Genomic DNA, 27046 nt, shown 5'->3' on the forward strand with positions numbered 1-27046 from the left:
GTATTCCGCGAAATGGTAATATATTCACTAACCCTTAAGCTTTATATTTTTTTTCCTAATTTTTCTCTTGATCTTTGGACAAATAAAAAAGTCTCACAAGCAAACTTACAGCAAATACTTGCCAGTCTACAGAGTAAATTTTTCATCGATATTCGGAAATTTCATTCTTCGAGCTTTGTCGCGTTAAATATTGTGTCTTGTTTGCTTGATTCTTTTCCGAACCACTTTAGTAGTAGCCTCTCCAGCTGCTGTGATCACTGCTGTGTAGTAGTCCCAACTCCCATGCTGTTTGTCATGTGGTGTTAGTATGGGTGCACTTCCCACAACAAAACCTCCCGCGAGCCGCGAAAGTTTACTGATATCACGATAGGGGAGGAGGGTTAGCATTAATATGAAATTTAGGAATCTGTTGAAATTAAATAATAATTTTAGGAAAATTTTCAAACATTTGAATTAGTTTAAATTTAAGATAAAAATATTTTTTAAGGTTAAACCAACTTAAGTAACTCAACTTCCCTTTCCCGCTAAGCCGGCACACTTCGGCTCTTCTCTCGGGCTGTGTGTTTTGATTCACTTCATTGGGCACTTCTTTCCGCAACCTCCAAGTGCCGCGACGAGAGCTTTTGTGTCGATGGGCCTCTCAGTTTGGGTTCGTGCGCGAAGCTGAGCAGATCGGTCGTGCTTTCGTGCGCTGTAAGTCGGTTCCGCGATATCGTCGTTGTCACCTGACATTTTCTCAGTGGTGTGCGTGTGTGATTTCGAGGTGCCGAGGTAGAGGAAGAAACTTTCATCGGAAGTCGTGTGAAATATTGATTTTGCGGTGCCCAGGTGAAAGGTCCCGCCTTGCGTAATTTTGGGACCTTAATGAAAGTCAGTTTTTTTCCTTCATTCCACTGGATTAATCGATTGTGAGCAAAACTGTCCTAAAAGGAATAATTCAGAGAAGAAAACAAAGGAAAAACCCGCGCTCCCGATAAACGTGAATAATTCATAAATAAACATCCCCCAATGAATGGTAATCTGGTGATTACAACCAATTTTGTCAATTTTCCTCCTATCCCACGTTGATGTTTTGAGTGAAACAGAGAAAAAAGAAGATAGTGGAAGAGAAAGAGAGCAGAGCAGAGTGGCAAAGTGTCCCATGTGCGTGAGTGTGGTGGTCGAATTTTTTTTGTTAATGACCTCAAAAGAATCGAGTGAGACGGAATTGGTGAATCAGCGTGTGAGCCTTCCGGCAAGTTTTGAATGATTTTATGTCAGAGTGCACCGTTACCCCGGGTTGGATATTGATGCTGCATTCTTCGGGCCACTTTCGTGATAAACTTAAATGGATTCTTGAAAAGACGGATCAGAACTCTGAAAAAATGTAAGTCGGTAAATTATTTCCTAATATTGAGGGATTTAAATTCAATTTACAGTCCTTTTTGTTCATACCGATCCACAACTCAAATTCAATTCTCTGTAATGTCAAATTAAGGAGTTTGCTTCCAATTAATTGTGTTTTTTAGCTTTAAGTTTATTTTGGCAACTAAATATTTGCTAAGTTAATATCACCGTTTGGCATTCGAAAAACTTTTTCAGAGTTAGCTACCATAATCAGATGTTTGATCTACAGCAAAGTATATTAATAGGTTCAGGTATATTTTGCTTAATTATTTTAACAGTTTTTTCATCTTTATTTTCGCATGATTCAGGTTAACAAAAACATAAATTATTAGTTAAAAGAAAAGCTTAAATAATTGAATCTGTATTAACAAAGTCATACCTCATGGTATAAAATTCAACATACCTCGATGTAATTGTGAGTGCTACCACATACAATGTCCGTTTTTGGACACTTGTTTGTTTGCAAACAGTAGCCTGATAAATGTTTGCGTCGTGGTCGTGGTGATGTAGAGAATCCGACTGCGCGGGGATTCACACTATGATAGCTTGGAAATTTCTAATTCAGGCATTTAAATCTTGTGCTATCAATCAAACAATTGAATTAAACGTTTAAACTAAGTGTAAAAGCTGATACTACTTTTTGTTAAAATAGCAAATAAAAAAAACGTGGTATTGTTTTGTTAAAAGATAATCTTCTCCGTTAAAAGTTATGTCATAACTGTGGTTTTGGTTGATAGGTATAAAAATTCAATTTACTTTTCATTTAGTGAATGATTATGATACAAGTAGTTAGTTAAAGTACCGTAAAACGGGGTGACATTGATAGGATTTCAATTAATTTTTGGAATACTCTCCAACTGGTAAGTTTTGATTTTCAAGATTATTATTTTAAAAAAATGTACTGGGGTAGGCCACACAAAGTCCATGCACTATTTTTGAAAAAAGCTTTTTCAATAGGAATCAAACAAAAATATTACGTTCAAAATTCTTAGTTTGAATTCCGGGGCGACTTTGACAGCCATAGTTTTTCTTGTTAAAATCTGATTTAACATGTTCTTACTTTATGTTTAGGTCAAATGTGCCGTCATTAAGGTTACTGATTTAGTCTGTAGAAAAAAAATCAATGTTTATATTTAATTAACTATGTTTATAAGCTTTTTGACAAAAGGTATATAATTTTAAAGTAAACTTGTTAAAAAGGACTGGACTTTTTTAAAACTAGTTTTTTTATAAATTTGTCAATTTATATTACATTTAAAACAGAATTCGAATCACGAATCAAAAGTTTTCACATTTGTTATGGAATTTGTTCAACTGAAAATGCCCATAAATTTGGAAATTTTTGAAAAATTTTCCAAAGAATACGAAAATACATTCCGTGTTCCGATTCAAAAACATGTTCGTTGAGAAAATCATGACACTTTGAGAAAATTAAAATAATGCTTTTCATAAAAATTTCCTTAATTACAGTTCTGTATTCCGTATGTACTTAATTTGTACTCTTCATTTTGCGGAAAAATCTCTAACCTATCAAAGTCACCCCGTTTTTCGGTACATAACAGAGTTTTTGGGTTTCAATTCCATTCAATCTAGTATCTATTAAGAAGTATTATGAAAATATTTTTAATTAGAAATTATGTAAAATCGGAAAAATATCTGTTTCAGGTGACCATCTTTAGCAGGGTGTCAAAAACTTTTTATTTTTTTTTTTTTGAAAATCTTAAGAAATACCCCCTGACTCGACTCTTTGGATAACAATACGAAACTGTGCCAATTTTGAGTCAAACTAATTACAATAAATGAGGAAAAGCTAAAATTTTAAAAATTCCCCCAAAATATGGCGTTACATGTGTCGGATCACTGTCAAACAAGTTTGTCGAAGACCGCAAAACGATCGGTGTTAACCGTGACGGGTTATTAGCGACTTAAAGAAGAAGTTTGAGTATGAAAATTTTGTGGGCAAAATGCACATTTTGTGATGAAACATATAAACAATTTTAAGTTTGACAGAAACCTAGTACTAAGTTTTGTTCAGAAACTCATGCCAAACGTTTGCTACAAACAGCTCATGAAAAGATGATTTATATGAAAAGTTATATATCAAATACTACTAGAAAAATAAAAAAATAATTTTATTTTGCGTATTTTCATTCCCAACTGAATCACCTTGTGTCAACTTGGGGCTATGCCTCCAGTACTTCATTAAAGAAAATTCGTACACTCCAAAATCGTTGTCTCAAAACAATTTTTTACAAACCGTTACTGTACCCAACCCAACTTTACAACTGTATTCCGAATTATCTCATACAATACTTCCCTTGAATTACCTAAGGGATTACCAAACATTAGTATTTGTGCACAATCTTCTAAATAATCCTGTAATGCACCATAACATAACCTTACCAAGTTCACCACATTTTCATTCAACTAGACAAAATGACCACCTGCGACGTGAGCAAGCTTCAACCAACCTTGGTCAAAGACGCATATCTTTCATTGGTCCTACTAAATACAACACACTTCCCCTTGATTTGAAACAAACCACTAGCACCTTCATTTTCAAAATCAGATTAAAACAGCATTTAAAACATAAGTTACACGAACTGTTCCAATAGAATACGCTTAACACCGAATACATAAAATAGGTTATATTTCTTTGTATTAGTCGAGCTATTTTCATTTATTTAAGTTTTGTGGATCCCTTAAAAGGAAATCTTTTTTCCACTGGGATTTCACCTTAGTATTAGCAGTAGAGAGCCTATATGGAGAGGCGAAATGTTACTCTCAGGGTTCCAATCAAACTGTCAAATCGGGGTTCCAATCGAGCAACAAGACCATGCAAGAACAAGGTCAGAATCAATTTAAAATAATTTTGGGCAGAAAAATGAGATTAATAACATTTACAAACATTGTAAAACTGTTGTTTTTATCAAAATGATATTTTTTGTTAAGTTTGTGCTAGTTCGGTACAAGAAACGTGCCAGCACCAAAAAAATACTACAAGTTTTTCAACCTTAAATTTGAATGACTTTGAGTGTTTAGAATTTATCCCAGAACATTTCATTTCCCTATGTAGGTCCCTAATTAGCAGTAGTTATTCTTCATTGCCCACCAATATTAGCATTTCTTTGTAAAACAATGTTCTCAGCATAAATTTAGTTTGCTTTCGTCCTTTACATTAACTTTTGTTAGCTGAGCATTTAAGGAGACCACTACCAGGGGGCTCAATTATGAGCTTTTTGGTGTGGGGGTGTGATGGAGGGTCCTTAAAAAAAAATAAAAAAAGGAGGCAAAATTCCTAGAATATTTGGTACTTTTTTTTTATTTCAGTGTAAGGAATCGAATCAGGGTGTATCCCTAAGGTCGATTTTTTTATTGCCACCCTAATAATCAGCATTTTTTCAAGGATTTTTAATTATTTCTGGACCAATAAGAGAAAGGGATCGATAATTAAAATATATTGCAACGTCTCAAGGTTTACGTAAGTTTTGCTTGAAGTTTAAAACAATGGCTGGCCTTAATCATAATCACCAATCATAATCCGTATTGTAATATTGCTAAAATATACTGAAACTTGATCCACTATGGTCAGTTTTTTTTAAATCAAAGACAAATTATGCTGATGCAAATATTTTTCAATGTTTTGTCAAAATCGGCTTGAAAATTTTTGGGGGAAAAAATCCAATAGACTTCCAAATTTCAATGGAAATTTAAGTGCAACTAGTTTTATATTAAAATCATTTAAATTTTGGTGAATTTTCGATGCACAGTGCTGCAAAAAGTTTTGATATTCGCCAATCTTACATTTTTTTTGTCGAATCTTACATGTTTTCAAATTTATTTTAAACATTTAAAATAAAATTCAAGTTAAGCGTCAACAAACAACAAAGATTGAGGATTGATCCAGTGACTTCTAAATTGCTGATTTAACACACGTATTGATGAAGATTGCTATGAGTGTTTTAAATGCGTTGGCATAATTCAATGCAAGAAATTGATTATATAAATTTGATTTACCTTATGATTTTCCTTATGGCACACCGTCTTGCCACAACAGTAGCAACTCCTCCCCCAACCGGAATGCTCCCAATATCAGCAACAGTCGTCGGGTCGTGGTTGAATTCCAATCACTGCCAGACACGAACGCGCGCGCTCAATCCGGGAAGTAAATTCCTGGCTGGCAAAACAACCACAGACAACTCGACATCTGCGTTCCCACCACCACCACCCCTTTCGGGAGGGGAGAGGAACAAAGACCCAATATCGATAAAGTGTATGCAGCAGCAACAACAACAAAAGAAACAGCTAAACTCTGCAAACTATTCAGATTCGCAGCCTGACTTGTTTGCAGTATTGACTGACTTGAACCACTTCACAGCGCACATGTGTTTGTTACGGGTTGGTGTGAGTTTGACTGTAGTAAAAAATAACAAACAATCGACCTTGAGGCAAGCCTGAGAGCGGGTTGTGCCTGTTTTTATTCATGCTTTTTTTTATCTTGCCAAGTCAGCGAATTGTCCTACCTTTGTGGTTTCGTCGTCGTCGTCGTCGTTATGTTGGGGGTTGGCTTCTAGTATCGACTTTTGTACGCGGTTGGAAGGGGAAAAGTTTGTTCTACTTTTTTTCTTATTGGGAAAAACAAACTATTTGAGTAGAGTTATCAAAATATCGGTTTTGGTGGAATTCCTCCACGTGCTTATCGAGCTACCTTTCAAACCGGTATCGATTGATAAGTAGGTGGCACTGATAACGATTTCATCAGGTGAAAAGAATGATAACAGAAAGTGTCATTCACTGCTGCAAAGAAATTTCTTTCGTTGCAGTTGATTACTTTCAAATTATGGGATAACGTAGCAAGCCGCTGTCAATAGCGACGCGCTCAAACTATAGTTGTATTGGTGACGCAACGTCGCGTAGCGCACGCATAGTTAACGTGTGTGCGTGAGCTCTTGTTGAGAGCTGTTTGGCTCAAATTTAAACATTTAAATGATATTTTCGATAGAACTTCTCTCGTTTGAGTGTAACGAATCTCAAATCGGATTGTTCCTCAGAATGCTATCAATTTGTTTTACATATGTTCGCTGTCTTACATGAAGGTTCGAGATAACCGATAAGACACCACTGAAAACGTCACCAGAAACCCGATTGATCACTTCTGTCGTCCAAATCGAGCGCCGAACGTAACGCACGTGGCCGATTACCGCTTAATCGAAAGTGCATTGGAAATCTCCTTTCCAAGAAGGTGGTACTACTTCTTCGCAAACACCTTCTCCGTCATCATCGCTCATTAAAATTGCATGTGCTCTTATTTACAGTGCGAAGCTTCGTCGTTATGGGGAGACCTCTTGGAGTGTGGTAGAGTAGATGTTCCTATGTTGGGTCTGCGGAAGAAAGCTTACATTGTAAAGTTGTTTTACGCTGGATTATTTACACATTTGTTGATGCAATTGTAATATTGTGTAGTGCTAAGCCCAATATCAGGACATTCACCCTAGTTGTTTTAAAAAGCGCCCTTAGTACACGATAGTTAATTAACGAGTACGACACGTAATGCGCTGGAATGTTGTGACTTGTGTCCAGAGTGTTGTTCACCAGGTGACTGACTTAGTTCCGCGTGATTATGCTCCTTTTTGATAAGCATAATCCAGCCAAGTGTGTAGAACGTGTGTCGCTGTTTAGAACTAACAACAGGCTTTGCTTTGGAAATCTGCTAAGTTCTAAGAAAAAGACGCTGCAAACCCTTTGATAGCAGCTTACGGTTGCGGCCATGTACCTTCTTGGCATGACCTGTTGGTTGTCTGACAACGGTACGTGGGAAAACAAAGCGATTGGGGGGGGGGGGGGCGCACAATATCTTGGTCCATGTCCAAATCCGACTTGGTCTATCTTGGCGAGCCTGACGAAACGATTGTTTGTTTTCTCGGGACAAATCTGTTTGGGTACAGTGGGTGAATCTTATTTGAAGAGTGGACAGAAAATTTTCAGCGTCCAGCAGTTCAGCATTTCGACATAATCGTGCTATTTTACCACACGTCGCTTTTTGACGTTTCGAGAAAATCGCGTTTAAATGACCTTGAAAAAATTATACCACCATAATGTAAACAATAACAAACACATTTTGTTTTGCTGACCATTCTGTGCATTGTCCCGTAGTTTGGTTGAATTTGGTTGCCAGAGGCCCAAATTATAATTACAAATGTTAACGGTAGTCGGGCTTGCACGTGTGTCAAACGCGTTTTGAGCTGAAAATTTGCCAGTTGTCGCACTTTCAGCAATTTTCAGGGTGTGTCAAGACAAGATTGAAACTCCTCCATAAGAAAAGTGACAACAATGCACGTAGTTTTTTGTTTCTATTAAATATCTCAGGATTGAAATTGAATTTTAGGGATCTAGGGTCAAAACTCAATCTGGCCCAAAATTAACGGCAAGATAGCACGACTGCGACGATTTGCTGATCAGAAGACTCTTTTAAGCTATGCAGTCATTTGGAGAAGAGTTGCATTTTTCATTGTGTGGCATATCTGCATTTAGCTTGCAGGCCGTTGGGTGGTAGGTCAAATCTTACCCAAGCCGCATTTGTTTGTCGCCGGAGTTTTGTTGTCTTGCAGATCTACGGCTGTGTGTCACATGTCAAGGAAATGCAACGCCCCGGGGGTGGAGATTTGTGTGGGAAAATCTAAGGTTAATCAGGCAGGTCATACGATGTACGAATGTATTAAGTAAGTTGGGTTATGCAAATGTGTTTGTTTTCTTTACACGTTAAACTAGTTAATATTGCTATTTAGTTACATCTGCAATGAATGTGTCAATTGCCTCAGTCATCCAAGGCTACCGTTCATCTAGCCCCTCCGGTTAATCCTGCGAATGACTCACTCGAAGTTGAAACCGATCATCATCGATTCACGCCACAACTCCGGCTCCGCCAACCTTCAAACATTCACCGCAGATGACCTAGTCACGTTCCCTCACCATCAGCCTAACCACAGTGACTTGACCATATCCAAATATGATTGGGTTTCTTGCAGAAACTTTAACCCCTTGCCAATTATGCAACTTCTTTCTCTCCATTTGGACTGCATCCGTTTAGCGAACTAATATCCGCAGAATGGTCAACCGAAATGAGTCATTTGGTACTAATGGGACAAAATTTGAAACAAGATTAATCATCCGGTTTGCTGTCTCTCTTTTCAGTTATTCGTCCTCAAATCGCGAGTTCAGTTATTTAAATTAGCTTTTTTGTAGATCACGTACGAATAAATTACAGTAACGAAACACCTGGAACTAAATCGAAATCTAGATAAACACTTAACGAAAATGATCATTTTTTGCTCTTATCACCATCCAAACAGAGGAAACCTGCCAGGCCGTTTAATTACCCGCCGAGAGTTCCCCGCAATTTGTCCGCAGCAGGTCGTAGATCGAAACTACTCCGTACGCGCGGCGTCAAGAAATTCCAAAGCAACAACAAGGTCGTAAAATGAAGCTATTATAGAAAGTGCTCTGGACCGTCGGACCACGCGGAGTATGATGAGTCATACCGGGAGGCCCACAGCAGCCCTGATTGCCCGGAACGCTGGGCACTGAGATTGAGTGGACCCAGAAGAAAGAATGCAAAGTTGGTTTAACCTGTTTTTCGATGCTGCCTTTTTTTTGTTGTTGAGGCTTTGCACTGGAACGGATTGTCTGCAAAGAAAAAGGGAGGGAAATGGTCAATCGGTACGAATCATGCGTTGCAAAGATTGCTGGCGAGATGGACTTGCGGCATAGTTTTAGAATGAGTAAGCAAAGCGAGCTCAACGGTTGTGTGGACTCGATTTGAGCTTCTGATGTTACAGGTTGATTAATTGTAGAAAGCATCGTTGATTTGTTGGTTTCGTTTCAATAGAAGTACAAGATTTAACGGTTAGATTGTTGCTATCAGACCCGACCTTCTCAAAAGTCAAAATTTGTACGTGAAAAACCTACGAAAGTTACTTTTCAGATACAGTCGTGCCTCGGTTTAGCACCGCATAAGGAGGATGCAAAACCGAGGCGTACATAACTGAGACACAGAGCTTATGGGATTCTGGCTATACGGGAGACATTGGCTATAATCGAATGAAAAATCATGTAAACATAAAAAAAATGTGTTTTGGAATCGGGATGATGGCAGCTATCTATTGTCATTATAATTACATAAAAAATTTCACAAAAATACGTTTTTTCCTGTATTATGGAAATGCAATTTTTTGCTCTACATTGGCATACATTTTGAATGTCATACAATTTTTTTTGAAAATGCTAAAAATTTTCACGTAACTACGTATTATCGAAAAAATTTATGTTTTTCACAATATGGGTAACAAATGATCGGGATTTTTTCATACATTTGGAATGTACATTTTTTTAATGCTCAGCATTTTCATGAAACTACGTATTTTCGAAAAAAAATACTCAAAATTTCAGTTTTGGTAACGGATTTTTTTTCAAACTTTTCAAATGTGATTAATTTTGAAACTTTGAAATTTTTAGTAAGTTTTAGAAAATACGTAGTTTTGTTAAAAATTTAAGTATTTTCAAAAATTAATTATTATCTTTTGAAATTTATTAAAATATCTCGATAATTTGATACCCATATTATGAAAAACTGAAATACCGAGCATTTGTTCGAAAATACGTAGTTTTGTGAAAGTTTGAGTATTTTCAAAAAATGTGTTACAACTTTTGAAATGTATAGAAAATCCCGATCGTTTAGTATCCATGTTAAAAAAGCTCAAATTTTTAGTGTTGTTGTTTTTCGAAAATTTGTAGTTTTGTGAAATTTTGAGAATTTAAAAAAAATATACTTTTTGCAATTCCGTCGTGAAACTACTTACTTTTCCTGTCATTCTTGAATGACATAATAGCCTACTTTTCTGTACCAAAAATAACAGAATCGAATAGCAACACTTTTCAAAATAAATGCTGAAAAGTTCTACTTTTCAGCACTGAAATGGGTGCTGAAAAGTTGAACTTTTCAGCACTTGTTTCGAAAAGTAACACTTTTCAACATTTTTTTGATTTAAACGATTTATTGACAAAATACATGAAAATTTTACATAAAATTTCACTCAGTATGTGTTTTTTGGAATTGCAAAAAATGTTGTATGCAACTCGTTGCAAAACTTGATTTTTTCAGCACTCTTCGTATTTATCCAACTCGGTGAACCTCGTTGGATAAATGTACGACTCGGGCTGAAAAAATCCTCTTTTTGCAACTTGTTGCATAAACTACTATTATTCGAAATGTATAAAAAAATTCGATCATTTGATACCAAAATTGTAAAAAACTAAAAATTTTAGTATTTTTTTTGAATATGTAGTTTTGTTAAATTTTATTGTATTTAAAAAAATGTTACATTCGAAGTGTATTTTTTCGAGAAACAATGCATTTTCAAAATACAGGAAAATACGTTTTTTGTGAACATTTTTATGTGATTAGAAGTGCAATCGATAGCTGAGATCATCCCTATTCCAAAACACAATATTTTTTTGATGTTCACCAATCAAAGTTTAAAAAATGTTTAGCTTCGTGTTTTTGCTTTTCTTTATTCTAATTTTTCTTAAATTTTTGTTGAGCCTTCAGAGTAATCTTTTAGAATTTTACAAATTTTTTGATATTTTTAATTTGAAAATGAAACTTTTTCCATGCATTCCCCTATGTTGAAAAAAAAGCCAAATTGCATAATTAGCTTTTACATACAAGTCTCCTTCAAATTTTACGAGTTTATCACATAAAATGGACATGTGAAAATCAAAATAATTGTATCTTGGGTAGCAATTTTATGATCGATATGGCGTCTTCAGCAATATTGTTAATTATGATTAGATTTTGTAGAATGAGGTAAAATACGATGTGTTTATTTCTTCTTCTTGTTACCACACAAGTCTTATTTTCAAAAAACGTATATAAAATTTTTCGTTTTTTTTTACTGCAAAATGTGGTTTGAAAGTTAAAGGTGTTTTTAAATTTATATCCAAAAATGTTATTTTTTTTACAATTTCGAAATATTTCATGAAGGGAAAGCATCCTTGCAGAAAGAAGTTCCGAAAAGCTTAGCAATTTTTCTAAATTTTACGTTTTAGACTTTGCTGATTGAACGAAGTTACCTTAAAAATCGGCCCAAAATATCAAGGGAAATTTTTCTCCAAATATATTCAAAATCTCCTCTGCGTTTAGAATCTTTTTTACCATGTTTGAGTTTTTTGAATTTTAGTAAATTGTTGAAAAACTATATTTTTTTGAGTGAACCTTTTAAATTTATAAATGCAAAACGATCAAACTGGTGTAAAACGCAATTTCTAATATATCGTTTTATTCAAATGTTGAAAGAAATTTATATTTTTATATTTATTCTTCGACAAACTTTTTTTTTTGGGAGTTACTTTTTATTTTTGTTAAGTTTGCTTTTTTTATTTATTCATCTGTGTTTTATTTTTTACTAAATGTGACTTTCAATAGAATATCTCATTTTAACTTTTTTGTTTTTTTAAGAGCGAGTCCACGAACAGGGTATACCCCTGTGTATGGGTATTGTACACCATCAAAAATTCCAAAATAAATAAATTAAACTGTTTTAAGAACATAATTTGGTAGGTGTAGATTTTAACGCGTTATTTAATTAATCGAGGGTTAATGACTGGAAATAAACCTTTGAAAGTCAATTGAGATACTTGTTTGCCACGCACGCTTTTGCACCAAGCAATGCCAATATTGCACGTTTGAGTGAAATTTCTTCCGTGAGATAAGCTATTGGTTTCCCCCCGAAAAACCGGTCATTTGCCACCCAAGAAAGGCAAGGGAACCACTTCCCGCTGATTGTGTGACCTTCGCATGGAAAGCGGGAAAACTGGAATCCCGTGGTAGATCTGTTGATTTACAGTTGAAGGCGGTTTAACACTGTGACACACAATTTGAGCAAATAAATAAAAGACTTACTAAAAAATCAATTTAAGATAAGTTAAAGCATGATTTTTTATGACTTTAAACCCAGTATGTAAACTAAGTTCAAAATAGAAGGAAGCTTGTTGCTTGCTACAAATGTTGTGTATATTTCCTCACTCTCTAGCTCGAAAGCTTGTTCGAATTTCTAGAGTGCCAGACAAAGTGGGAAAAAAGGTGGACGAAGTGAGGGGGTGGAAAAGTTGGGGATGATTTTCTCACGTGTTGCCTGCAACTTACACAGTCTCAGCTCGGGGCTCTTTTCGCTGTGTTGCAGTTTTGGGGAAAGAGAAATGATTTTTCGCGCATCGCATTATTGTCACTGTTGTTGAGGCAAGGTCTCTCCAGCTTAGTTGCCGTTCAGAGATGTAATAAATTTCCGTAAACAGACGGTGGCGTCACCGTCTTTGTGATTGTTGTTGGTGGGTTGGTGAAAATTTCTCCGCAAAAAACTAGTGATGCTAGCGTTTTTTTACAGTCATAAAATTGCTAATTGAAAACGCATGCAAGAAACTGTCGACGGATAGTTGGTTTTCAAAGGTGGAGAGTTGCCAAGTGTGTTGACTGTGAATATTATTTATTTTTTTTTATTTGAAAAAAATCAGAACATAACAGTTTTTTTTTCACACGGTTTTTATTTCTGCAATAAAAGTCATAACTCTTAATAACAAAATTAGTCTCCATTTATAATGTTGAAATCTATTGTGGCATTGCAAATCCGGTACCGATTGCGATATAGATCTACTTTAACGTAGAACTTTTTCCTGGGCAAGTACAAAAGTGTTATATTCTTCAAATTAAAATCAGATACGACGTAAGTTCCATTCGGCAGGGGACATCCGGAGACTCGTGGTTCAACGTTTGTCATGTGCCAATCAAAAATTAAAGCATCTGTACACAGACGGACGTAGTGAGAACTTATGAAACTATCATCATCATCTTCTTCGACCCTAACCAAAATTGATTCAACGGAAAAGTTCTCTCCGTCAATATTCTGTTGCAAGTGAAAGCTTCCGGAAAGTTGTTTTCGTTTGTCGGCTAATTCCACAATTCTCAGCCCGCTAAAATCGATGAAACTGGTGTCGCACGCAGGATCCTGCCTAAACGATTGCACGTCGATTCTGTTCGATGGCTGTTTTGGAAAAGAAAAGCGATCAATTACGGGTTTGAATGTCCAACTTGACGAATTACGTTTGGAACCATTTGACACCAAACCAGCAAGAAAATACTTGATGAAAGTAAAGCTCGAAACATTGCCACTACCTACTCAGTGTTTGAAATGTAACTGGAAGCTAAATATATAATACTCGATAATTTACCAGCACAACAGTCAGCCGTTAAAAACACATTAGCGTAAATTTGGGTTCTAACAAAAAATCATCGGTTTTAATGTGGCTGCTAATCGATTCCATGCCAAAACTTGTTCTTAAAATTTCTGTGATTATTTTGAAACTGAAATTTTAAAATCTTGTTTTATTTGATAGATTATTGATATTTTCAAAAATAATAGATAATTGAAAATTTTGGAAAGGTAAAGATAATGAGGTGATGGTAAACGGGAGATATTGTGCATTAAAAAAAAATAATTTTGTAAGCTACTTTTTAAAGATATTTTGAAATATTAATGATTCATGTCGCTTTTTTACAAAAATTGTCAATAGAAATCTGTTTTAATTTTGCGACTATTCAAACAAAATGATTAGGTAAATAAATGGAAATCTGGGATTGTTATACACTTAACAAAATTACCTGTTTATTTATTTATTTATTTATTTTGTTGGAAAGAACCATTCCAAGATGAAATGATGTTTAAACTTGTGTCTATGTTTATGTTGATAAATATGATTCATTGAATTTCCAACAAATTGTAATAATAAATTTGTTTTTGATATTTTTAACTGCAATTTCATATATTTCAACGCTTATAAAAAATATTCCCAAAATTGTCCCATTGTGTACTGGGCTGGTTAAAAAGTGGCTATTTCCCGACAATTTGAGAGCTAAATCGTCATATTAGCATTGATGCCAATATTTTTCAAACGCATTTGTTCAGTTTCCATTGAAATTCCAAAAGTATTACCCGAATACTAATTAGAGCATTTGAAATTGCTAAGCTTGAACATTTTTCGCAAAAATATACAATGGCCCACGAAATCAAAAAAAAAACCTCTTGCTCGAATGAACTTTGGCATTTATAGACTTAATCGATAAAATCAGAATGTAGAAAAGAGTTGGCAGATTTATTTCTTAATTTAAGTCCAATAGGAAAACATAAAAAATATTCTTTTCATCAATTTTTTGAAAAAGAGCAAAAGAGCCGTTCAAAAGAGCCGCTCTTTTTAATAAGTGAACGAAAATGAGCTGCTCCTAAAAAATAGCGGTATTACCCACCAAAATTTGGTACCAAAGGAATGATTTAAAAAAAAAAGATTTTTGAAAAATATCAAAACTGTGGTCAACAAAATGCAAAGGCTAAATCAAATTAACAATTAAATGGTACTTTACCAAATTTTTGTTATGTATGCAAAAGTGTACGTTTTGGAGTTACAGTCATTCTCAGGTTGTAATTTTAAGATATTTTACACAATACTTTTTAATGGAAAGTCACAATTCAATCAAATATTTTGGAAAAGCTGAGAAAACTTCCTAATTTTTTCTTTTAGAGACTATGATAAATGGATGGTTAGCTTCTGCGATTCCAACTCAAATCTGGATATTTTCTGGTACTTTTGTACCCGACCCCATCCGATTTGAATTAAACTTTGTAGAAATGTTATCCTAGGCTTATATAAGTCATTTTTGTGGAGCCAGTTGCCCTCGAAAATTACATTTGAAAAGAGCGTATGTTATCCAAATCTTTTTGTATTATTTTTAAATTGCTGTATCTCGAAGCCGTTGCATCGTATCAAAAAGTGCTCAAAAACAAACTTGCAGGAAATTGGACGTGATCTCTGAAAAATATACACCAAAAGAAAAATACACTCCACTTCTATGAGATTTTTTGGTTTAAAAAAAAAGTTACTAAAAAAATGAAAATTTTAATTGAAAAGTTAAATTTGAAGGGTATTTCAAGTTTTTCTTTCGCTCAAATTTGTAGAGCCTAAGATGTTGCAAAATTACTCACAAAAAATGCAGGATGATGTCTCTCCTAATAAAATACTACAAATATTTACTTAAACTGTTTATTAATAAAATTGGTCTAAACCTAAAAAAAATATCTAAAACCAATAGTGGGAATCGATTCTACAGACAATTATATAAATGTTTCCATACTGATCATTGTCCTAAGTCCAATTCTTTTAAAGATACAGCGGCTTTAATATTAAAAATTTTGAATGAACAGCTACTTCGACACACTGAAAAAACTGTCCTATTTTCAGCTATGTTTCCTGGCCGAAATAATCAGACCCGTATTTTTTTTGTTTGGCCATTAGGGTGACCTACGCCGTGTTAGGGTGGTCTGAAAAATTGTAATTTTCGTCGATTTTCGCAAAAACCATTTTTTTTTTTCGAAGAATCATAACTCCTCGCCATTTCATCCGATTTTAGCTGTCTTAGACGCAAAAGCAAGGTGATTAAATTGGTTATTTGGGAAAAATAATAATTTAAATTTGGGAATTTGAGCTGGAATTGCTTGATACAGCCTTACACAGAATTCGAATTGATGAAAATGAGTTCAACTAAGTGTCACCTAATTAGGCTATAATTTTCCACTGAAGATATCTCGAAAACTATTGGTTTGTTTTTGATTGCCAAAAAATTAAACTTATGTGGAATCTTTCTTATTTTTCATATATCAGTTTTGCCTTTTTTGTTCACCAGTTTTGTTTGTTTTAAGAGTAGGTATGTTTTTAATGAGTTGAGTTGGAGAATTTGAACGGTGCGCGTCGCGGTCCTCACGCAGGATTTTCGTTGCCGTTTCCGTCTTTGTTGTCCCCCCGATTGTGCGTGTATTTCGATCCGGGCGGTTTCGGGATGTTTGACAGTTGCGTTGGAGAATTTGAACGGTGCGCGACGCGGTCCTCACGCAGGATTTTCGTAGCCGTTTCCGTCTTTGTTGTCCCCCCGATTGTGGTTTCGCATTTTAGTTGGTTTTATCTTTCCACAGCCGGCTGTCTAAGATTAAATCATTTATGCTAAACTCAACACCAAATAACCGGGAATAGTCTCATCCGCATACTCCGACTGTTTGCCTTGAGAATGCATAATACATCACACCATTAAACAAAATTTATTAATTATTGGGTCGCATCATCATCCTCTATGTTGAATCCTGGCCATTACCCTTACCCACTAACAAAATCCCAAGTAGAAGTAGTTTTCCGGCACACGCGGGGGTGTGGATATCGTATAGAACCCACCCTTGGTAGCAACCTGTGCTAACTAACATTCCCGTCCCATTCCCTCGAGATCTACAAACTGACATGGCGGGCGCCGTTGGTGGCCAACGACTGTTTCCTATTCGCACCGGCTCTAGTTTTGATGATCGTGATGTTTTATCTTTTCAGCGCATTCATGCATGCTATTGATAAGGGAAACATCATTTGATCGTTGAAGCGTGTGACCGGTTGTGCTGATGGGATATTATGGTCCTGTTCAGCAACGGAGAAGGACAACCATGGGTGGTCTCTCATGCTCATGCTTTTAAGAGTAGGTATGTTTTTAATATTTTCAAAGAAATTCTTTCTCCACATTATTACAACTTTGGGAAATGAAACTGTTCTTCTTTATAAAAAAACAAATGTTTTTACGCATATTTTTTCTGATTTTTTTAAAATGCCTAAGCCAATGATGCGAAATGGGTTCTTGTTTCATGAATTTCATAACCGTTTAAAACTATTTCACAGAAAAGTAATATAATTTAAGGTTTTGTGTTTTTATTTACTTTCAGACGTTCAAGACTTCCTTGTGCAGTGCATTCAAGGTCATGATCATCAGCCGTCACTTTCCAAAACTGCCATAGTGTTCATCCCATTCCGGCAGCCTGTTTAAGCAAATTCCAGTCTCATATTTAAGAGTGGTCACCGTTCCTAAAAGCCCTGGCCATTAAAGCGAGAAAAAAAGTGGTACTAAAGCGACGTGTCCGTTTGGGCGACCGCCGATATCCGCGTAGGTGTGAATTGCTGTGCAAAGGTGAAAATCTTGAAGATCCGTAAACGACGAGTGCGAAGACAACAAGAAGAAAAATATTATACAGTTATTACAAGAAGTTGAGCAATTGTGAGTGAGATCGCAGATTTTTGTGTGTTGTCGAAAAAACGAAGGTTCGTCGCTTGTTTGTTAGTGAGACAAAAGATTTGTGCCCAACGAGGAGTGGTCCTTTCCGTGAACTACGTGATTTGAATTTCGTGCAAACCGGTTTCTTCCGGAGTTCCGCACGGTAGCGAAGCATCGTCTGGAATTGGATTAACCTCGTTCAGCGGATTTGAGAAAGAGATTTGCGCTGTCTGTTTGCATTGCTGCTCGCTTCAAGATGAGGTAAGTGTTTGCTCACGTTAATTCCTAAATTGACCCAGGTTAATTGGACGTTTTCGGCCTGCTCGACAGTGGGTCATTTGCCAATTATCGCGCGGGCTGTGCGAGTTTCGGATTCAGCCGAAATTTGCTTGTTTGTCTGAGCGATTTCACAAAACGTTCGCGGACTCGTTGACCTTTGTCCACTTGGGGGAAGTTGTAGCACTAAAATGTGGAAGGTACTCGTCTGCGCTTAGGCTTCTCACTTCTAAGTAAGTGCATCTTTTAATTGCTCAAGTGAGCAGGGCTTCAATGACACAGCCTTGCGCGAAGATTTTGTACCGCAAGTCGTGTTCTTTTTTCGTGTTGTAAAATGAGCTTTGAGAAAAGCTCCACCTTCTCAAGCTCGTTGACGGCCAATTGATTGGTCTTTGAAACATGCTGAGTTCAGCCTTCATTCGCGGCTTTGGCATGCGCAGTGTGTTGCTTCATTGTGAAGTGTTGATGAAATCAAAACAAGAACCAACACCTTCCGTCCACAGTAGTTTGTTGTGAACTGACCGGTCCGGCTAGGCATGATCGAAAAAAAGCCGTGCGTCATTGAGGTGATCGTGTTGTACTAAAAAATTGAGTTTTTTTTTCGGTGGTGATCGAACTTTAGCGTGAACACTTTTGCTTTCGTTCAATAGACTAGAGTCCGGGTTTTTGTGCATGATCATGGCGGAATTTAAGCGCATGCATGCCGGGCGGCTCGAGTGTGGTCTCGAAGTTTAGTGGATTATGTTCCTTCGTGAGATCAATTTTCAAATTATTGTGAATTACGATGAGTGGTGAATTTTTAACTTGATTAAAACTACCAGAGCAGCAATTTGGGAAATAAATTGGTCTAAAAATTCATGGTATTGAGATATTACCCCAATTTTTGGACGCGAAAAATTCATCAAAAAGGGAAAAGCTAACCAATTACTAAAAACTAAAAACTAAAAACTAAAAACTAAAAACTAAAAACTAAAAACTAAAAACTAAAAACTAAAAACTAAAAACTAAAAACTAAAAACTAAAAACTAAAAACTAAAAACTAAAAACTAAAAACTAAAAACTAAAAACTAAAAACTAAAAACTAAAAACTAAAAACTAAAAACTAAAAACTAAAAACTAAAAACTAAAAACTAAAAACTAAAAACTAAAAACTAAAACTAAAAACTAAAACTAAAAACTAAAAACTAAAAACTAAAAACTAAAAACTAAAAACTAAAAACTAAAAACTAAAAACTAAAAACTAAAACTAAAAACTAAAAACTAAAAACTAAAAACTAAAAACTAAAAACTAAAAACTAAAAACTAAAAACTAAAAACTAAAAACTAAAAACTAAAAACTAAAAACTAAAAACTAAAACTAAAAACTAAAAACTAAAAACTAAAAACTAAAAACTAAAAACTAAAAACTAAAAACTAAAAACTAAAAACTAAAAACTAAAAACTAAAAACTAAAAACTAAAAACTAAAAACTAAAAACTAAAAACTAAAAACTAAAAACTAAAAACTAAAAACTAAAACTAAAAACTAAAAACTAAAAACTAAAAACTAAAAACTAAAAACTAAAAACTAAAAACTAAAAACTAAAAACTAAAAACTAAAAACTAAAACTAAAAACTAAAAACTAAAAACTAAAAACTAAAAACTAAAAACTAAAAACTAAAAACTAAAAACTAAAAACTAAAAACTAAAAACTAAAAACTAAAAACTAAAAACTAAAAACTAAAAACTAAAAACTAAAAACTAAAAACTAATCCACTCAAACATGGTTATTTGGGTCAACTTTTGAAGTAGCAATTCTAACTTCTCTAGCAAAACCAGTTTTATGAATTTTAATAAGCCTATTCCTCTCGAACTCGGCTTCAGCATCCCTCGCAAAAAATCCAAAAAAGGGTTCTGGACCATTCTTCAACCAGCACCCATTGCGTACACAATTTTAAAGTTCCGTTACTTTTGTCACCTTTTCCCCCCTTCAGTTTAGCTCTCTCTCTCTAACACGCAAAACTTTCATTCGCTTCGCGACTTTTTGGCACGAGAACTGGTTTGGCCAGGTCCGTGAAATTTTGTTTGTTTGACTAATTTCCAAACCCCGTCTCCATGTGACCGTTTGACGGCGCAGACCGAAAAAAAAGTAGAACACTCAAGCAGTTAAGTCCAAGGTGAAGGCGTTGAAGCTCGGCGCGGAGATCACATTCACGATGAATATCTGCGTCTCTTTGAGTTGTTGATGCTGTAGATTCCGATCGCGCATTCACTTTTCCGAGCTTCCGAACTTGACCCTGTGCGGTTTGGGCCGCAAGCTAAGCTGAGCCCTTCGTTGCACCTTGAAGTTATTTTCCGGCCTCTGACAGGCACAATTAATCATCCCCAGAGTTGACTGCGTCCTCCAGCAATAGAATGTCCAGTCAAAGTCTCACTCCGGAATGTCAGCGTGTTGAACGCACGCGAGAGACTTCAACGGAGGTGACGAACGTCATCGTCGTCGCCCAGAAGTGAAAGTAAAAATTTGTATACAAACGCTTAAAGTCTGGGGTCTCTGGGAAAAAAGATATAAAAAACACATTTCGTAGGTACGAATGACGCGACTGGGAAGGTGCGCTATCAGATAGGAGGGAAGCGACGTCGGCCGTGTCGCACTCGGCAGGAGCTGTCTCTCTGGACTCTGAGTGATGGTAAATATGACCAATTTAAGTGCGGTCATGTTGGCTTATCGGATAAACGGTTCCGTTTTGGGGCGATGCTTGGCTGGCGTTGACGTGAGGTCTTTAAACAGTGGTTTGTTTTGAGAAAACTTGGTTTGAATTACACAACTCTACATTTATTGGGGATAAATGAAATGTTTCTTAGAATGGTTCCACTCTGTATTTACCTGTAAGAGCAATTTTTTGATTTTGAAACTAATTCTTACGAAAAATTTTGGCCAGATTTTTCACCAATAAAAAAAATGACTCTAATTGTACAGTTTTTGTTTACATTCTGGATGTTTTGTCGTTTTTATACTTAGATTCTTTAACCGAATTCGGTAGTTGAAATATTGTCCGTTTCTCTTGAAGGTACACGCCGCGCGGCATTTCAGAATGTGCCGCAGACACTGTTGCCAGCGATTTTCTGCCCTTTTGGTGCAATAAAAACATTACCGGCAACAATGCCATGCAATTCGAAGAAGAAGGGAGCGTTCTTTTATTACGTAACGCAAAAAAATGGATTTTTGGACCCCCTCCCCCCCCCTCGTAACAAAATTTTCATACAAATTTTAAAATTTTTGTATGGAGCGTAACACGGCCTCCGACCCCCCCTACTGCGTTACGTAATAAAAGAACGCTCCCGAAGATCAACAAAAACAAAACGCACAGTATGGAATTTGACAGCGCGCATTTGCCGAATGTGCGGCGCGTCGTTTCGAGGCTGGTATGCCGCGTGTCCTTTTTGGGAATATGCGCAATATTGGTAAAGTTTACATCGTTAAACCATCTGTCAAAATGAACACATTTTTTTCCAAATTTCGGTTGTACGATGAACAGTAATGTTTCAGCAGTTGAAAATTCGGTAAACAAATTCTTAGTGTGTAGTCTTTTTATCATTATGGTTTTACGTAAAACAACTCAGCAGTTCATTCTTTTAAACATGAAGCATGTTTCAAAATTATTTTTTTTCTTTGGAATTCAAATGAGCAGCACCTTAAAAAAATTCTCGCAAATGTTTTTACAGTCGAAACTTAGTTTGTTTTTCAACAAAAGGTTGCAACACAACTGTACTGGTGTATAATGCATTTTACAAAACAATTTTTAATTGAGTGATGGACATGGACTCCCTTGACTTTGGGTAGAGTCAAGGGACAGAAATTTGGAAATATTAATAATTGCAAAGGCCTTATCAGTATGTGCTCTAAAAAAGGGGTCACATATTCTCCATTTCATTATATTGATAACCGATTTTCTTCGAACATAAACTGAAATTCTATTTTGAAGCTTAATCTATTAAAAAATAAAACAAAATGCATCACAAAAAATTTTCTCATAACATTATCACTGTTGTGCTAATTTTTTGATCGATTTGGTGTCTTCGGCAAAGTTGTAGGTATGGATATGGACTACACTGAAAAAAAATGATACACGGTAAAAAAAAATTTGTGATTTTTTATTTAACTTTTCGTCACAAAAACTTGATTTGCAAAAAAACACTATTTTTATTTATTTTTATTTTTTGATATGTTTTAGAGGACAACTTTTCCGAAATTTTCAGGTTGTGCAAAAAATCTTTGACCGAGTTATGATTTTTTGAATCAATACAGATTTTTTCAAATTTGCAATCAAAAAGTACTTTAGTGAATTTTTGATGAAGTGCACCGTTTTCAAGTTATAACCATTCTTAGGTATTTTTTTTTTTTTGAAAATAGTCGCAGTTTTTCATTTTTTTAAATTAGTGCCCATGTTTGCCCACCTTTGAAAATAATAATTTTGAAAAGCTGAGAAAATTCTCTATATTTTGCTTTATTGAACTTTGTTGATACGACCCTTAGTTGCTTAGATATTACCATGCAAAGGTTTAAAAACGAATGTACGAATGTTTCATGTTTTAACATTTTAAATCGGATTTATAGTTGCTGCGATATCGACATTAGAAAATGGTGGGTTGCTTGGGTAAGACTTAGAAAACATCAATTTTCCTGTTTTTAACCTTTGCATGGCAATATCTCAGCAACTAAGGGTCGTATCAACAAAGTTCAAAATAGCAAAATATAGAGGATTTTCTCAGCTTTTCAAAAATATTTTTTTCAAAGGTGGGCAAACATGGGCACTAAAAAAAATGAAAAAACTGCGACTATTTTCAAAAAAGTTACCTAAAAAGGGTTATAACTTGAAAATGGTGCACTTTTTCAAAAATTCACCAAAGTACTTTTTTGGTTGCAAATTCGATTTAACATCGAAAAATGAAGTTGAAAAATTTTTGCGACCAATATTCGATTTTTTGAAAAAAATCTGTATTGATTCAAAAAATTATAACTCGGTCAAAGATTTTTTGCCCATTCTGGAAATTTCCGAAAAGTTGACTTTTTATGTCCTCTAAAACATATCAAAAAAAAAAAAAAGAAATAGTTTTTTTTGCAAATCAAGTTTTAGTAACAAAAAGTTAAATTAAAAATCACCAATTTTTTTTACCGTGTATCATTTTTTTGCAGTGTAGTTCCATATTGCCGAAGACACCAAATCGATCAAAAAATTCCTTCAAAAGATACAGATTTTTGAATTTTCACCTATCATTTTTGTATGGACAACTGCCAAATTTGTATGGAAAATTATATGGACAAACTAATGATGCAAAATGGCTTCTTTGGGCATACCGAAGGCACCAAAAAAGTTTCAGCCGGATTAGAAAATACAAAAAAAAAATCGAATGACCGAAATTTCAGAGAATTTCTCATAACAAAAATCACAACGTTAACTTTTGCCCTGTAGACCAACACCCTTTTTGGTCTCAATTTTGACATATTCAGAATCATCGGAAAATGTCACGTTAGTTTCAGGTGTTGAAAGCACCTCGATACGACCAGATTCACATTGGTGAAAAACTCACTCTTAACAGATTTTTGAATAAATGGCCTCGTTTTCAAGATATAGCTACCGAAAGTATGAAATTACGCCCTTTTGAAATGTTAGTCATGATTTAAAAAAAATGAAAATGTTGTTTGAAAGATCGGAAAATTGTGGGTTTTTTTGTGATACTTAGAAAACTTAAATTTTCATATTTCATTATTTAACATAAAAAAAATGAAAAAAAACTTTCTATGAAAATAAAAACAAATCAAAAAAATACATTTTTTTTAAATTCATAGCTCGGTGGAAGAATTTTTGACCATACTTATTTATGGCACAAAAGTTGCGGGGTTTTGTTCCCTAAACATATTAAAAATCTCGAAAATCAATACTACGGATTTTGGAAAAAAATGTTATCTAATCTAATCTAATCTAATCAGACCCTAGCGCAGCCAATCTTTCGAAGGGATCCTGGAGAGTGCCTTAGGTTAGATGACGCCTAGCACTCTTCTTGTCATTTATTAACATTTGTAGTGCGCCTTGCATTGAAAATGCATTGAAACATCACAAGCGTTAAAGCGGCCAGGCCTACTGCGTAAAGCCGTATCGCCGAGATGACTTGTAATTGGGTTGAGTTTGAGCACTGAGTGTTCGAACAACAACACAATTCTGAATCGACAGGGGAGGAAGAAGCGTGGGGACACACCACACCCAAAATTCAGAATCGAGATAATCGTTCTCTCAAAATTTATTGAGGGCTCAGTGCCAAAATCGATAGAATAATGGTACCAACTCACACCATCATAACAAATGAGTTCATTCGTTAGTTCACGGAAAGGGGATCGATCGCCAAATCAGCGACCGAATTTTGTTGGGTTGGTTTTGCTGATATCAGCGAAATTTTTCTCTAAACTAGCGAAATTTTTCGCTGAAAAAGGTGGCTGCGCGAAATCAAATCCAGCAACTTGGTTTCGCTTGTTTGTTATTTCCGAAACGGTTTCTTTTCCAGCGAAAGTTTTCGCTGGTTTGATACACATCCTTCCGACAGCCGTCATAAATGTTTGTTATTGTTCACGTTTGGAAGCGATTTGTGGCAATCGAATTGCTTTAGGGGTTTTTTTAAAACAAAAAAGCATGAAAAAGTTCTGCATCAAGTGTTCAGCATTCAAATACATACTCAACAGGTGATGGTTCTTTTCAATGAAAAGAAGCACGTTTCCATAAAGTTCTCGCAGCAGAAAAATACGGTGCAGTGAAGCTGGAGATGTATTTGTACTGCTGCATAGATGAGTGCACAAATTGTCGCAGGTGGCAGCAAGAATCGTAGGCGAGGAACTTGACCTTGGCCGCGGAACAGTTTGTGCTGTGGCAAGTAAGTACAACCTGGCTGGACTTTCTTTTAATTCTGCTTCCTTTACTGCGAAATCTTTTCTGACGATTGTTCCATCCGTAAACCAGTTCAGTGAAAAAATCCGCTGGACCAGCGAATTGTTTCCCAAAACCAGCACAATAATCTACTGGTTGATTTTGGTACGAGCTGCTGCCGCCGGAAAAAAAACCCGGACGTCAGCGATAGAAAACGCTGATCCAGCGTAAAAGAACACTGGTCCAGTGAAGAAATTCGCTGGACCAGCGAATTGTTTCCCAAAACCAGTACAATAATCTCCTGGTTGATTTTGGTGCCCTGCCGCTTTTTCCAAACCAGCGAGAAAATTTTCTGATTCTAGCAAAACTGATCCCCAAACAGCGACATTTTTCACCAAACCAGTGTTTTTTTTCACTGGTTTGGTAGAATTTCATCGGTTTCCAAACCAGCGAAAAAAATTAGCGATTCTAGGTAATTTTTGTGCAGGCTGAGAAATTAGCGACATTTTTCGCTAGTTTTAGCGAACTTTATCGCGATTTGGCGATGGATCCCCTTTCCGTGTTGAATCTATAAATCTCCAACAAGTGTCATACATCGACTTCTGACTTCTCCATGGTCACCAAGCTGTGGTGGCCGAGGCAGCTAAGTCATTGGATTGGTTTATCAAAGGTCTCTGGTTCGATTCCCGTTGTCGACACTTTTGGTTTTTTGTTTGACGGATGAACTTTTTTTGCAAATGAACCTCGACAGAATAGTTCTATCGCCCATCTCGAGCTGTGTTCTCTGCGTCCGTGAATGGTACCACTATTCTCTCGACTCGAGACCATCATTCTCTCGTACTAGCGCTGCCAGTTTTGGGTGCACCATACGCTCCGAGATTTTTGGTTGTATTCGTTGGGAGCACCATGCTAAGAAGGTTGGGTACTCCGGGACCCTCTGGGATGGGACATTGTATTTCCACGAATGCCCTGGACACTATTTGCCGTGGTTATAGCGCCACAACTCGCTCAGGATTTTGGAAAAAATTGTTATTGTGAAAAAAAGTAATAAAAAAATCGGCATTTTTCCGTGTACCTTTTTCTGAATAGTCCACACAATACCTACAAATTGGCCGAAGATACAAATTGATCAGAAAATTCATGCCAAAAGTTACAGATTTTCGAATATTTACGTACCATTTTTGTATGGACAGCTTCCAAAATTGTATGGAGACTTGTATGCGTGAACCAATGACATAAAAGAGCTTCTTTGGTCATAGAGGCCCCAACAAAGTTTGAACCAATTAAAAAATTACAGAAAATAAAAATGGTCGAAATCGGCCGATTTCGTAAAGAATTAAAGGATTGAATTGGGGATTGAGTTCTTCTTGAATTATCAAGACTTTTTCAAAAAAATGATTTAAATAAATTATGTATGAAACTCACCAAAAATAAGAAAGAAATGTTGCATAACACCAACCATCTCAAGCCAAAACAAATGTCACATTGTCCACCTGTAGTTTAATAACCCAGTCGCTTAACGAGCTTACTTCAGCCACATAATCCACAAACTTTCACCCGTTTTTCGACAACAACGTAGTGGTCAAACACGTGTCGATTTCGTCGATTTCCCGAAAAATGCGCCCCGGTTGCACACTGAGAACTGCAGTGATTAACACGCCACGGTTGGGACTGTTGGGCTGTTCGAAAACCACTGCAAACATTTAGCGGAAAATTTCTCTTTTTTTTCGGAAGCTAAACCAAAACTAAAAATAACTCCAAGCGTTTCGTCGTCTTCGTCGTCGCGCAAAGACAAAGCCCGGCTGGCAATTTCGCCGGTGTTTGAGGTTATGTTTGAAGCCATGTGTAATGACACGAAACTGATTGGCTGCGAAGTTGATAAATTTTGTCCGAGCAGACAACGGGGACGGAACCGGCCGGGACCTTTTGGCGGAACAAGTTTGGCAACTCGCAACAAGTGAGTGCGGTGGACGTGTTTTGGGGGGAAGGTTATGTCATTCGATTGTATAATTTTGATTTTTGCAAAAAGGGACAATGTGCGATTGAGTTTCGTCAATCAATAAAGTGGGTGACGATAATCGAAAGTGACTTTGATTAGGGGGTTCAATAACTTTAAAATTCTTGGAATTTGACAACAGTGTTGAGATAAATTGTTGAATGATTATTATTTCAAAGCACTGACAAGTCAAATCCCAATGAGTAACCTCAATTCCACACAATTAAAGCATCGATTAGCTCATTCGGTCCCTGTTTGCGAACTGCATTCTGATCTGAATACCAAATCACTTTCCAAGGTCCTTCTTCGAGCTAA

General features: G+C 35.8%; 1 protein-coding gene across 1 annotated transcript in view; it reads left to right on the forward strand.

The window, feature by feature from the left end:
- Nucleotides 1–660: 660 nt before the first annotated feature.
- Nucleotides 661–27046, forward strand: part of LOC6051546 — a 153925-nt gene continuing 127539 nt past the window's right edge. Inside the window, exons 1-2 of the mRNA XM_038263771.1 lie at nt 661–1366; nt 17238–17824. The gene's annotated coding sequence lies outside the window, so the exon portion shown is untranslated. The remainder of the gene's footprint in view (nt 1367–17237; nt 17825–27046) is intronic.

This window comes from Culex quinquefasciatus, chromosome 3 (genome assembly GCF_015732765.1).
Source record: "Culex quinquefasciatus strain JHB chromosome 3, VPISU_Cqui_1.0_pri_paternal, whole genome shotgun sequence".
NCBI lineage: Eukaryota > Metazoa > Arthropoda > Insecta > Diptera > Culicidae > Culex > Culex quinquefasciatus.